The sequence below is a fragment of the Thamnophis elegans genome, chromosome 5, assembly GCF_009769535.1.
Source record: "Thamnophis elegans isolate rThaEle1 chromosome 5, rThaEle1.pri, whole genome shotgun sequence".
NCBI lineage: Eukaryota > Metazoa > Chordata > Lepidosauria > Squamata > Colubridae > Thamnophis > Thamnophis elegans.
Genome location: NC_045545.1, coordinates 49,491,684 through 49,500,415, shown reverse-complemented (window position 1 = coordinate 49,500,415; position 8,732 = coordinate 49,491,684).

Sequence of the window (8,732 nt, the reverse complement as noted above, 5' to 3'; positions counted from 1 at the left end):
CAAAAATGCAAATATTTTTCTGTGGACACCAAAATTTTCTACACTATGGAGCGGTATATTATTCTAAGTGCTATTGCTATTGCTAACCATGGTCAGCATTAATTATCTGACTGAGAATAAATACTAAAACAATATTTATGTTAGATTACTTTAATTTCATAATTCAAAACTTAGCATTAAAAAAATAAATTCTATAATTTGACAGGATCGCAAGGTTGTTTGATATCAATATTGGATCTTCCTGATTTGAAAACTAGACTGGAACTTAACTATTGCATTGTCTTCAATGGTTTTTATCTAGAACTGTGTGATTGCTCTCATACTATGTATGAAATCTGGGACAATAGAGTGAATACAAAGTGGTAGAACCTGATGGTAGGAGTAGGAGCATATGTTTCTAATGTAATGCAATACATCTTGTTGTACACACTGGAATACAGGGTTTTCACAACCATAACAACTAAAGGAGGATTTTGAGCAACTATGTTATATTTTCTTTTTCCTGGATAACAGTGATACTTAATTTATAATTAGAGTTTTGGGGCATTTGTCCAGTAATAATACCCATAGAATCAGATTAGTCAATTATAGTGTTATTGTCTGCACTGTTGTACTGTTACTATACAGCCCCCAGAACTGTTTGGTTTATGTACTTTGGGTAACAAATAAAAGATGCCAAAAGAAACAGCTGTGTAGGTAAATTTGCCTCTGTATATCTTAAGGATATTTTTTCATTATCATGTGGATCATTTTAGTCTTCCTCTATGAGATTTCAGAATTGAAGCTTGTGAAATGCAGAATTGGAGAATTGCTTATGATGATAATAGCATCTCTTGTCAGCTAATTTATAGTCATTATTTTGTTTCAGGAATTTTATGTTAATACTGTGAAATAGATTACGTTAGTTATCTCAGCAAACTTTGAGAATGTATGTACTAAAACAGAAATTGGTGCACCAAAACATTTGTCATTTATCAAATATGCCTCATGTGAGTACACTGTTAAACTATAAACATAGACTTACTGTACAAGAGAAAGAACCCATATTAAATAATCATTACAGTTTCATTGTGATTTTTACTTTGTCTCAAACTATCAGCCAGCATTCTTAACTGAAAAAGCTTTACCTGCTAACAACTGTATAGCAGAGTAGCAGTGGTACTCTGTTGTTTTTAGTTCCCTCTTAGCAGAAGACAGAATAATTTCTAATTTTTTGGTCATGAATTTGGTATGACTCCTAGGGAATGATGTTATTTTTTTCTTATTAATTCATGTAGCTCAAAAGTTACTGATGTTTAGGATTTTGGTCTAGTAATATGCAAAAATAAATATATATAAGGATAATTTATGTTTTTATTTTTTAAAAAAATAAATAAAAGACTTTCTGATTTTTCTGGTATTATTCTGATATATTGTGTTCTGTACTTCTTTGTAACGTCCCGTCTGTTCTCTTCTTAAGTCTGCCTGCACACTCTCTTTTAATGCACCTCCACGAAGATGATCCATCTTGGTTTAACTTGTCGCGTCGATATCAATATCCTTCATACAGCAGTTGTTGTTTTCCTTTCTGTGACTTAATAATATCCATGGCTTCAGTATAACTAAAGCGTATTATTCAGTTGGTGAGTGCTGACTGCATTATAACATACGTTATAACATATGCGTTCCTCCTGTTCCACTGGTTAAAGGCCCAGCACACAATTTTGTCGGCGTGCATCTGTCGACGCGCTACTGTCAGAAATCAATTAGCGATTTTGATGGCGCGCATTTGTCTGTTGCGGTTCTGTCGGCGCGGAAAAGTCTATCGCGCATGTGTCGGTGAACCTCATTAAAAATCATTCACACAACTACTTCCCCAAGGACTTAATTCAATCTTGGTTGATGCACGAATAGCAAGTAAGTGGGTAGCTTTATGGCCATGGAGCATAAATCTCCCATCAATCATGTCCATGGTATTATATAGCGAGAATGGCATGGAAGATTTGAATAGCTGCATCTTTATATAATATCTGGCTTTTATCGTTGTAGCACATTCACCGTACATACATTCATGCTGAACTTGAATAAGTTTGTCCTGTTGGGGGTACTAGTTCGCAGATTTGTCCTATAACTACATAAAATTGTTGTTCAGCACTTTAGTAGACCTTCTGTCAAGCACAGCTGAGTACCAATAATTCTCTAATATTCCCGTAGGTCAAAAGACAATTGATTTAAAGCAAGGCATGGAGATTGTGAGAAGGGGTAAAAATAAAAAGTCATTGACTGGGTTGTTTTCCATTACTAGAGCAATGGTAATTTGTAAAGGGAATCTTTTTTAAAAAAAAGTAAACCCAGCAAACTACGCCTTAAAACATGTTTATCTTTTTTGTTTCCTTGCCAGTCTCTCATGCACAAACATGCTAGATAAATCTCCAGTCTCATGTGGATCTTGTGAAGATCAAATGCTGCTGGCAAAGATGCTTGTTTACTCAGGAGCCATGGTTTGCCATTTAACACCTGTGTGCTCCCTTGTAGGAATTTCTCCTGGGAAAGAACGTCATATTTCTGAAGGTGTTATTGGGATAGGCATTGTTTAACACTGGTAGATTATCATATTTTGTCATTGTCTGCTTTCATGTTTTGGCATGTTTTTTTAATTGCTCTACTCATTATGCCACTTTTTAAAAACATGGCAAGTCTTTGACAAACTGATGAGAATTTCTTACTTCATTTTTACAAAAACAAAACAGGCCTTTTAGATATTTATTAAACAGTAGATTGTTTCAGAATCATGAATACCGTATGTTTGAATTTAGAGCATGTTTTAGTTCTAAAATATGCAACTCATCCAATTCTCCTGATTTTATTTGTGACCTGACTTAATATAATGCACCAAAATAATACCTGTTTGCAAATGCCTCCTCTCCATTGTTGTAAATCAGCAAATTCTATAACACAATTAGTTGTTTAGATGGGACAAGGAGAGTCATTAATATATTTATTCTAACACCTATAATAAGTATTGGGAAGTAGTGAATTACAAAGTGTAATTTGTCATATCATTGTCCCTAAGTTAGAATCCTCCAAACTTACATTGGCTAAGAGTTTCGGATTCAGGACATAATGGAAATTTTAGTCAAGTATATCTAAAGGCCAATATACTGGAGAAAGCCTGCTTTCCATATATATATATATATATGTATGTATGTATGTATGTATGTATGTATGTATGTATGTATGTATATATATATATATATATTGTCACAACCCCTGGTAAGCCCCAATTATGGGAGGAAGCTAACTGCTTCCATAATCTGTCAATCGGCTCGTCACAAGAGTCCAAGACTCTTGGAGTCTTGGACTAAATAGCTTGAAATAGATCTATACTAGTCTCCCTTTATTTATTTATCAGCACAAATAACACACACACACACACACACACACACACACACACACACATATATATATATATGTTTTTTTATTTGTGCTGATAAATAAATAAAGGGAGACTAGTATAGATCTATTTCAAGCTATTTAGCTCTCATCAGCTAGCCATACCCTTACTGGGATTTGAACCTGGGCTATATGGCATACTAGGCACACTAGGCAAAGATCTTAACCATTAGGCCACAGGCTCTTATCCGTTTATCAGCGAAGCCAGGGTGAAAAGTATCTATTAGATTTTTACAACCCCTGGTAAGCCCCAATTATGGGAGGAAGCTAACTGCTTCCATCAGCTGATGAGAGCTAAATAGCTTGAAATAGATCTATACTAGTCTCCCTTTATTTATTTATCAGCACAAATAAAAAAACACAAATATAACAAAGGCAACAGTAAAAATATTGGGTTTCTGTCGTGATGGACTCTTGTGACGAGCCGAAGGACAGATGATTCGATTCCCAAAAACTTGGGTATGGCTAGCTGATGAGAGCTAAATAGCTTGAAATAGATCTATACTAGTCTCCCTTTATTTATTTATCAGCATAAATATAACATATATATATATATATATATATATATATATATATATATATATATATATATATATATATATATATATATATATATATATATATATATAATAGAGCACAGGTTCGATTCCCAACAAGGGTGTGGCTAGCTGATGAGAGCTAAATAGCTTGAAATAGATCTATACTAGTCTCCCTTTATTTATTTATCAGCATAAATATAACATACATACATACATACATACATACATACATACATACATACATATATATATATATATATATATATACACACACATACATACATACATACATACACACACACACACACACACACGCAAAAAAGTAGTCAGCCACCAATTGTGCAAGTTCTCCCACTTAAAAAGATGAGAGAGGCCTGTAATTGACATCATAGGCAGATCTCAACTATGAGAGACAAAATGAGAAAACAAATCCAGACAATCACATTGTCTGATTTGGAAAGAATTTTTTTTGCAAATTATAGTGGAAAATAAGTATTTGGTCAATATCAAAAGTTCATCTCAATACTTGGTTATATATCCTTTGTTGGTAAAGACAGAGGTCAAACGTTTTCTGTAAGTCTTCACAAGGTTGGCACACACTGTTGCTGGTATTGGCCCATTCCTCCATGCAGATCTCCTCTAGAGCAGTGATGTTTTGGGGCTGTCGCTGGGCAACACGGACTTTCAACTCCCTCCAAAGGTTTTCTATGGGGTTGAGATCTGGAGACTGGCTAGGCTACTCCAGGACCTTGAAATGCTTCTTACGAAACCACTCCTTCATTGCCCGGGTGGTGTGTTTGGGATCATTGTCATGCTGAAAGACCCAGCCACGTTTCATCTTCAATGCCCTTGCTGATGGAAGAAGGTTTGCACTCAAAATCTCACGATACATGGCCCCATTCATTCTTTCCTGTATACGGATCAGTCGTCCTGGTCCCTTTGCAAAGAAACAGCCCCAAAGCATAATGTTGCCACCCCCATGCTTCACAGTAGGTATGGTGTTCTTTGGATGCAACTCAGCATTCTCTCTCCTCCAAACACGACGAGTTGTGTTTCTACCAAACAGTTCTACTTTGGTTTCATCTGACCATATGACATTCTCCCTATCCTCTTCTGGATCATCCAAATGCTCTCTAGCAAACTTCAGATGGCCCGGACATGTACTGGCTTAAGCAGGGGGACACGTCTGGCACTGCAGGATCTGAGTCCCTGGCGGCATAGTGTGTTACTGAGGGTAACCTTTGTTACTTTGGTCCCAGCTCTCTGCAGGTTACTCACTAGGTCCCCCCATGTGGTTCTGGGATTTTTGCTCACCATTCTTGTGATCATTTTGACCCCACGGGGTGAGATCTTGCGTGGAGCCCCAGATTGAGGGAGATTATCAGTGGTCTTGTATGTTTTCCATTTTCTAATTATTACTCCCACAGTTGATTTCTTCACACCAAGCTGCTTGCCTATTGCAGATTCAGTCTTCCCAGCCTGGTGCAGGTCTACAATTTTGTTTCTGGTGTCCTTCGACAGCTCTTTGGTCTTCACCCTAGTGGAGTTTGGAGTATGACTGTTTGAGATTGTGGACAGGTGTCTTTTATACTGCTAACAAGTTCAAACAGGTGCCATTAATACAGGTAATGAGTAGAGGACAGAGGAGCCTCTTAAAAAAGAAGTTACAGGTCTGTGAGAGCCAGAAATCTTTGCTTGTTTGTAGGTGACCAAATACTTATTTTCCACCATAATTTGCAAATAAATTCTTTTCAAATCAGACAATGTGATTGTCTGGATTTGTTTTCTCATTTTGTCTCCCATAGTTGAGGTCTACGTATGATGTCAATTACAGGCCTCTCATCTTTTTAAGTGGGAGAACTTGCACAATTGGTATGTGTGTGTGTATGTATGTGTGTGTGTGTGTGTGTGTGTATGTATGTATGTGTGTGTGTATATATATATATATATATGTTTTCTGAGGTTTTCGCGGGTGTTAGTATGTAGGTCTCTAGTTGTTCGGGTTTTCTCCCGCGTAGAATTGGAGATGTCTTGGCGACGTTTCGACGAAGTCACATTCGTCATCTTCAGGCTGCTGCTGACTATTTCAGGTTTGGTGTTTCCAGGAGTAGTGTGGGATCTTGGCTGGCTGTTTGTTCCTTATAACTGCTGGTAGGGGATTAAATTTTAACTGCCAGTAGGGGATTAAGTTTTAACTGCCAGTAGGGGATGAAAACTGATTGAATGGGGGCTTGGGTGTGTCTTGATTAGGTGGAGGCTCCACCTAATCAAGACACACCCAAGCCCCCATTCAATCAGTTTTCATCCCCTACTGGCAGTTAAAACTTAATCCCCTACTGGCAGTTAAAATTTAATCCCCTACCAGCAGTTATAAGGAACAAACAGCCAGCCAAGATCCCACACTACTCCTGGAAACACCAAACCTGAAATAGTCAGCAGCAGCCTGAAGATGACGAATGTGACTTCGTCGAAACGTCGCCAAGACATCTCCAATTCTACGCGGGAGAAAACCCGAACAACTAGAGACCTACATATATATATATATATATATATATATATATATATATATATGCATACATACACACACACATATATATACACATACACACACACACATATATACATACATATATACCCATACATATATATACATACATACATACACACACACACACACACACACACACACACACACATATATATATATATATATATATACACACACACACACACGCACACACACACACATGCACACAAATATACATACATACATTATATATATATAACGTTTTCTGAGGTTTTCGCGGGTGTTAGTATGTAGGTCTTTGGTTATTCGGTTATCCCGCATAAAATTGGAGGTGTCTTGGCGACGTTTCGATGAAGTCTCATTCGTCATCTTCAAGCTTCATGCTTCTAGGAGCAATGTGAGATCTCGGCTGTTTCTTCCTTTTAACTACTAGTCGGGGTTTGAGCTGATTGGGTGGGAGCTTGGCTGTGTTCTGATTAGGTGGAGATGTGTTCTGATTGGTTGGGGGTTTGTGTTTCATGTAAGGATAGGAGGGGTTTAAAGTGGCTAATGGTGCAGTTGCAGTCTGGCTTCTGTTCCTTCTGAGTGTGGGCCTGGTGTCATTCATCATGTTAGGGACTCGTTTATCAATAAGGGCAGGCTTCCAAATGGCTGGCAGGTGGGAGGTATCGTCCCGCTTGTTCATGCTGTGTGGGCGTTTTTCTATCTCGATGGCTTCTCTGATTATTCTGTTGTTAAAATGTTCAGCCTTGGCAATAGTTCTGTTCTTTTTAAAGTCAATTTTATGTCCTGTGCCTTTAAGGTATTGGACCAGGGAAGAAGTTGGTTCCTCTTTTCTGATTGCGTTTTTGTGTTCTTCAATGCGTGCACTTATTCTTCTGTTGGTTTGTCCGATGTATGTGGTGGGGCAGGTGGTGCATGGGATTTCATATACTCCTTGATTTTCTAACTCAATTTTGTCTTTGGAGTTTCTTAGGATGGTGGATATTTTTCAGTTTGTGCAGAATGCTGTCTTGATGTTGTGTTTGCGGAGGATTTTGCTGATTCTGTCTATGGTGCCTTTTATGTATGGGAGGAGGGCTTTTCTGTTTTCTTGTTCTCTGTCCTGGATTTTAGTGGGGGTTATACTAGGTTCTTAACTTGTAGATGGCAGAAGAACCTTCACGTTAAATGGCACAAGGAGAAGGTTTTGATGAGGTTTTCAACACATATGGATTGCTGGGGTTCATCTTTAATAATACTTACACCCCTACTCTTCACAATTCAGTGAGCTTTTATAATTCCTGTTTTCAAAAATAACCTAAAGTAAGCATTGTTAAGAACGTTTGTCATGTTCACACATGAGTTTTATATGTGTTCAGACCTTACGTCTTACCGGATGATAATTCTGGGAATTATATCTTGTCTTCTTCAAGTAGGAAAAATGCTGCTTTATTACATTAGCAGACTAATGAGCTTCATTAGCAGGATCCAGAAGTGCTATAAGAAATACAGGCCTAAAACGAAAATGGGTAATGATTCTTTGTGAGTGATGCAAAGGGTCATTAATAGGGACATGGGTTGCAGGGAGTCCATCTGTCAAGATCTTTAATCAAAGTGTTTTATTACAACTAGTATCTTCTGCAAAACAGCAAGGGCAAATGCATAGTGGCAACTCACTGATCATCGAAGGCAACCCAGCTGTCATTAAAGGTCTTCCTTGAATAGATGTTCTATTAAGAGAGCCTTCTTGTTTGGGATACCTCGTTCATCTCTTAGAATACGTAAGGAGGAATATTGGGAAACAATATTGCTGAGAAACTGTAAGGAAGAATATTTTATATCACCAAGGCTTTACGTCTGTCAACATTTTTGTAGCCTATTTATAGGTAGAGAAACAATTGCTATTTGTGGTCTATGCAGGATGCTATCAGCATAAGCTGGCATTGCTGGGCAACTTTAAGACCATGTTAACTAATTCTGGACTGGGTTGACCTACTTGCCTTTTCCCTCTAGCTGGAAATAATGGTTGGTTGGTTGGTTAATTTAGGGTACCGTAAATAATTTATTCATTGCTGATCATTGCAGTAGATGCCCCATCGGGCGGGAGTGGGGTGGATGGGTTTTTTTTGAGCCCTCTTTGGATCTAGAACCAGACTATAAGTCTCAGAGGCATACTATTTCCCAACAAAATCCAGAGAGATGAATCTTGAATCCTGAAAGCCATAAACTAAAATAGACTCTTGAAATTACTT